We start from the raw sequence: 7,394 nt of genomic DNA on the forward strand, positions 1-7,394 counted from the left end.
CATCAAGAACTTTATTGATGAAACAACCACTGAAAACTACGAGAACACCTCTTGTAACAAACGTATATAATAAGATCACTCATACCAGTAAATAATACAGCACATTTTCAGAGCATTACTGGAAGTTATCTACAGGTCTGCAGCTAAATTTGAACATATAGGGTTCTATTGGTGAACAATATAGACCTACGTGTCAAAGTGGTATACAAAGCAAAAAGAGACAGTATGAACACACAAAGAAAGCCTAGATTGTTAATCCAAAATGCAAACAGATACAGGGTTTTGTGACAGTGGTCTCCAGTGCTGGTGGGAACATAGTTGGGAGGATATATGGAGTAAATCCAGTAGGTACCTGAAAGAACAGCATGAGACCACCATTGATTTTAGTTTCACTATATTATTTATAAATAAATAAATAGGCTATTAATAAAAATATGTTGTGCTGGCACTGGGCTGACAATAACTTTGTCCTTTATTATCAGTAATTTAACATCTCTTTCTCTCACCAGCAATGAACCAGCACACAATTAATAGGTAGAGCGTAAAGCTGAAAGCACTGCAGAACCGAGCCAGCAGACAGTCGTCCAAAGTGTTCCTCAGGTACATGACCAACAGTGAAAGCAGACCAGTCACTCCAATCACAGTCACATAGATGGGGAGGTTTGGCTGGACAGGGCACTCGTGAAAATGGATCACTCCTAGAAACATTTATCCAAACAGCCATATGACAGAGTAACAAGCAGACTTCCAGTGGTGTGAGAAAGCTTCTCATCTTCTTGTTGTTGTTACCTGACATACAGTTATTAGTTAAAAGCATTTATAGTGCTCCAGAATGTGATTACACGTATCATCTCATCAATATTTGATACTGTAAACAAAAACTGCTCTTTACCTAATCCAGTAGCTGTTATTAAAATCATCCATGCAATCATGTTAATCATCACTGGAAAAAAAAGAAAGAAGAAGAAAGTTTCCTGTTCTTTTTATTGTAGTTTATTAGTTATTGGAAAAACAACAACAACATAATTTCTTAATATTCTTACCAATGAAAGATTTTCTGGCAGCCATCTCAGTAGTCTCCATCTTCAACGATTTCTTAAAAAGTCCATACAAATGTGAATTCTCTCTTATTAATTTGCCTCATAGACTTTCAAATATGAGGAGGACCCCCAAAATTAGCTTTGTTGTGAAGATGTGAATAGTATATTCAAGTTAAACCGGATAGAGCTGCTCTGAGTCAGCCAGTATGTTTTCACAGTTCTGTGGCCATCAGACTCAGCCAGTAGCATTAAAACACTTCCTTTGGTGAAATGTTGAGAAACTGTTATTGCAAACCCAAACTGAAAAATAACAACCACCTTTTTGCCTTTATATAAACATTTTCAGTTAACAAAATCTGAATAGTATGACTTTTATACACTGCGGTGGCAGTATATATTTTATTTATATTGATATTTTTCAAATTAAGCTGTGCATTACCTTCAAGTCCGGGCCTTGATTTTGAACAATGTAATATATCACTATACAGATCACATCAGATCAGTTCACCCTAAAAATGGGCTTTTCTGTAGCCCTATACTGGTAGAAAATAGGATATATAATGTCAAGGTCATGGATTTGATTCTTAGGGCACATATTGATCAAATGTATGATTACATTGTGGTTTTAATAAAAGCAACTGCTAAATATAAAATCATGATACATTGTGAAACATCCTATGTTTGTTGCTGAGAGTTTGAAGCCAATGACTGTGCTCTTTGACAAGTATTTTGTACACATGTATAAAGCACTAAAAATCCACTACAAAGCAGCAAGACAGCCAGACAGCCGTAACAGACTGTATTCAACCAGAATGCAAAGAGATACAGAGTTTTGTTGCAGTAGTTCTCTTCATTTGTTGGGTCATAACTGGGAGGATGTACAGAATATATCCAGACACTCCCTGCAATACACAGAGAAAACATTTTAGTTGAGTTAAATATTCCTTTGATATCTGTGAAATTTAAACAACAATAGAAATTTTCAACTTTTGTATTTTTTTTGTGTGCAAATATTTAATTTAAAGGGTAAGTTCACCAATTTTCAGCCAGCTTTGTATTGTTACAATGTAATATAAGTAAATGGACAAAGTGCATTATTTTTCAATGATATCTTCTGGACTTTTGTTAAAACTACAGATTGTACTTCTGCATTTTTTCCCCCCTGCTCACGTGATCGAGCCCAGTGCATTATGGGTGTTGAAGTTTTCCGACACTCTAAAAAAATATGTAAAAATAGGGTACAATATCCTGTATAATTTGAAGGAATTTTTCCATATTTATTTTTTACAGGTGTTTTACCAGTATTTTGAATTTTACACTTCATTGCATTGTGTTTTAGTGTTAACAGAAATGTCCGTAAAATGAATGGATAACGTCCTGTGTAATGAGCTGCCAGTACTTTTTCTGCTATTTTACGGATTTTTTTTTTTTTACAGTGTACCTATTTTCACTACAGCCCTTTCCCCCAGTTTTCTCTAATGTAACACCAATTCAAAAAAGTGTTTCTACCGCATAGACAGACAACTTTTATTAAAGCCCCATCTTACCAGTGGTGAATTATGACTTTACAGCCCCACATTCTTCAGCCTGTCACAACATTATGCTTCACCTTTAATTTTTTATCTGCAGAGAATGTTTAACCTTCTTTTGCGTATTCAATCAAATCAAATATCTTCACCCCTCCTTCTGTAACTCCTGTTTGACAAATTCACTCACCTGTGATGAACCAGCAAACAACAAATAGGTAGAGGATGGCGCTGACGGAGATGATCAGCATAGATAGCAGCAGCAATTCATAGGTGTCTTTTGCAAGTGTACCACACAATAAGCCCAGGCTCACTATCAGAACAAGCAAAACAAATACACCAAATACTATAAGGTAGATTGGGATGTAGGGCTGGACAGGGCAGTCTCTCAGAGTGTAGGCCCCTAAAAAAATCAAACAAATAAAATTCAGCGGCCTTTGTGTTTGTGTAGAGGAGTGTGTTTGCTGACTGTACAAAGTATGTGAATGTTTCTGTCAATATTATACTGGAATATGTTATTAAATCCACATTATTTGTGAATAGTGAATAATGAGGTAAAAATGCTTGATTTACCAATTCCAATGGCAGCAATTATAACCCCCAGTACAACAACAGCCAGTATCACTGAAAAATAAACAGACTGCTCAGACAACAATACTGTCACATTCGTACTTTGCCAAGTATTCACTAAAACTATAGGACATTTGGACATCATTTAGGCTATGTTAGTTTAACACAGATTACAAAAGCAACGTATTCTTAACGAGATTGTTAATAGGCTAGCTCTTACCAAACAGTGATGTCAAAAATGCTGATGACTTTGAATCGTCCATTCTCAGGATAGTTGCTGAATATGTGCGATTACTTTCTTTCTTTCTTAAGTTCAAAAATGAGAAAAAAATAAGATATCATTAGACATTAACCAAGTACATCATTAAAATGGAATACATGGATCTAAGGATACGTTTTATGTACATGATCATTAAAAGTAAACATCTCACCCCAGCTTAAATGTTGAGAAAGGTTTCCTCTTGCGTCTCCTATCAGGCTTTAAACAGCAGAACTGTAGTGTGCTCTAGTCCTCATCTAATAACTATATGAAGAAAATAACGAAATTCTTCTCTTATCTGTCTTATTGACCGTAGTTAGAATTTCCAGTATTTCAAACCAGCATAATGTTCCAGCAGAGCGCGACATGTTTCCGCGGTGAGCCACACCTTTCCAGAATGAAGCGGTCATATTAAAGAGAAAGGAAACATTTCATTAGCCTATGATTAACCTTAACCAGAACTTCAGTGAGATCATTGTGTGAGTGTAACAGGACCTCAAGAAAAATTTCACAATTTACACATCTTTACAATATAGCCTACATATTGTTTTATAATTATATTAAATTATTCAACGAGGACACATTCAAATGCTCAAAAGTGACAGAAAAAGATTTCTATTTCAAATAAATGCTGTTCTTTTGAACTTTCTATTTATTAAAAAAGAACATAAAAAAATTAAAAACAAAAACAAAATCAGTATATTATCAGATCCGTTAAAACACACACACACACACACACACACGTTTTCAATGGCTTTGATTAATGATTTCTGAAGGATCATGTGATACTGGAGACTTGAGTAATGCATGGCTGCTGAAAAATAAGATTTGTCATTACGGGAATACATTACATTTGAAAAGAAATTAATAATAATTTAAAAAATGCTAGTTTAAATTGTGATAGTATTTCACAATATACTGCTTTTACTGTATTGGCTTGCATTAAAGACTTACAAATCTTAATGACACCAAACTTTTGAACGGAAGTGTAGGCCTAAGTATTCTGCTTTTCCAACTTGCGCAAATTTTTTTGCAAGTCTATTCTTCTGCTTTCTCCTCAGTTTGTCTGAGAAATGACATTACAGGCTGGAAGCACGTCTACATCTGGCATATAACACAATATTGTCTTATATGACCCTTACTCAACTATAATATTGTATCATCTATTTTTATCACTATGTAGCAATTTTCCTTGAGTATAATAATTGTTTGGCTTTATTATACTGTTAGTTAAGAGCTAAAACGTGATCAGAGGATCTATTTTATTTTCTACTTTTTTAATATAGAAACAATGTGTAGCAAAATTGGACCGTTTAACCTCCTCGTGTGTAGCAATGGAGACCGTCATGTCACCGCTTGGACGCCAGAGGTCACTGTATCCTTGTATTCTCAACTGTTTCTTTGTACATCACTAAGTTCACCTGTTATTCATTTCATTCCCCGTTCAGTTGTTTAAAAAAGCTGCTAGAGTATTTTTGTAGTGTTTGTAATGCAGTTCTGGCCCTTTGTTTTTTGGTTTGATAATGTCTACTAATTCCAGTTGACAAAAGTGACTGGATTCTTTTATGCAAAATAAAGCTCTGCACATGGGTCCTAACTGTCCAACCAAAACTGCAATGCACACATTTTTCTTAGTCCTCTATACTGGATTTAAAGGCACAATATGTAAGATTTTTTAATTAAAATATCCAAAAACGACTAGAACAGTGCTATATATTTTGCTGACTTGTGTACTTACATTATCCCAAATGTTTCGAAGAATGTTTAAATCCAGAGAAATAAGCAATTTTAACTAGTGACGCGGACCGTGTTCATAGTGTCATTGTGTCGCCATAAAACAGCGCTGCTTTACCCCACATACGCACGACCGGAAGGAGTGGAAGCGGTCGACTGTGGCATAATAAAAGCTCCGCTGCTTTCGAGCCATGTGTCACGCTCATTCAGCGGCCTCGGCCAAAATTTGGTTTTGTTTGTGTATGTTTTTTTCTCTCTCAAAGCCGTGATTCCCATTCACTTCCATCATAAGACTGACAGACTGCAACAGTTTGAGTTAAAAATCTTTGTTTGTGTTCTACTGAAGAAACAGTCACCTACATCTTGGATGCCCTGGGGGTAAGCAGATAAACATCACATTTTCATTTTTGGGTGAACTATCGCTTTAATAAATCATTAGCTCATCCATAATACTCCCATCCGGGTCACGGCACCAATGTAACCCCCCTCTCCCGGGTCCACTCCGCCACACCTCGTTCTCGCTACGAGTGGGTCTCGACGCACTAACAAGGAGGCTAAATGGCTACAGCCACTAGCGTCAGTCGCTAGTGCGTCTCTTGAGATCAGGGGAGTGAGGTTTACCTTGCACAGCACCTACTCGCTGGCCTCCGTTACACATGCATTTGCGTTTTCATGTGGACGGAGATTTTTTTTAAAACAGAAGAAGGAAAAACTCAGTTTATAAAAATACCCGTGTACGTGTGGACAAGGCCTCAGTCACGGCGTCATCAAACTACGCCTTTGCCTCTTTGTTTGTTTTGAATATGCACCCTCTAGCGGCGAAAACTTACATATTGTGCCTATAATCAACTGTAATGTTTTCTTAACCACTCTGTCTCTCTTATTTCTTTCTTTCTTTCTTTCTTTCTTTCTTTATTTATGTGTGTGCAATTGAACAGAATAACAAAAACATTGAGTGGGTGGCTAATTTGATTTTATTACTAAGATTTCATTTTCATTGTTAGTCAAAAAAAAAAAAGACAATAATATCACTTCTCTTTACTTTCAATGCTCAAAATGCTACCAAAACTTTTAAACACAATATTTTTTACATAAATTTGGTTTTGTGAATTTATCACACAAACCATCAAAACCCTGTCATCAAGATAAATTAAGGTGGCCCACAGAATTTTGCTAATCCTTTGCTATTCCATAAATGCAAGCACAGATACAAACACAGCATCCAAACAACAGCGCCAGACCTAACAGAATGTATCCCATTGTGGTGGTCCAGAATGCAAACTGGTAGAGGGTCTTATTGCAGTAGGCATCTCCAGCCACGGTTTGGTTGTAGTTAGGAGGATAAATAGAGTAAACCCACACACTGCCTATAAATAAAAAATAAATAAATGAAACATTTATTTCCGAAATAGAAATTATTTCAGATTATCATTTGAAGTTGGCATCACTGATTCTGTTACTTCCCTGTTTAAAGGGACAGTTCTCCCAAAAATGAAAATTCTGTCATTAATTACTCACCCTCAAGTCGTTCCAAACCTGTAAGACCTTCGTTCATCTTGGGAACACAAATTACGATATTTTTGAAGAAATTTGAGTTTTCTGACCCTGCATATACAACAATGCAACTGAACGCTGGTTCCTGTGTCAGCAGCACCACAAGAATGCATTGTGGTACTCTCATGAACGCACGTCAAAGACTGACACGGAAGAGAACAAATAGTTGAATAAGCTCATTATTTTTGTTTGCTTTGCATACAAAAAGTATTCTCATAGCTTTCTAAAATTATGGTTGAACCACTAATGTCACAGACTATTTTAACAATGTCCTTACTATGTGTCAGTTGTGTTGTTGTCTATACAGGGTCAGAAAGCTCTCGGATTTCATAAAAAATATCTTAATTTGTGTTCAGAAGATGAACGAAGGTCTTACGGGTTTGGAACGACATGAGGGTGAGTAATTAATGACAGAATTCTCATTTTTGGGTGAACTATGCCTTTAATACTGTGAAGCTGCTTTGAAATATCTCTAATGTATAAAGTGCTAAATTAATAAAAGTGTCTTGACTTGATTACTTTAAAAACATGCATTCACATTTAATTTGTATTTACTTTGCGTTTAATTAAAAGTGAAGTTAATTTGTATTAATTGTTAAAGTCTGCTGTTCAAAAATTAAAGTTCATGAAACAAATAGCATAAAGTAAATGGCATATTGTTAAATGTTTCAAATGAACAAAACTAAACCCCCCCCAATTCAAATTCTAAAA

This window comes from Sinocyclocheilus rhinocerous, unplaced genomic scaffold, assembly GCF_001515625.1.
Source record: "Sinocyclocheilus rhinocerous isolate Xijiao unplaced genomic scaffold, SAMN03320098_v1.1 scaffold494, whole genome shotgun sequence".
Classification (NCBI taxonomy): domain Eukaryota; kingdom Metazoa; phylum Chordata; class Actinopteri; order Cypriniformes; family Cyprinidae; genus Sinocyclocheilus; species Sinocyclocheilus rhinocerous.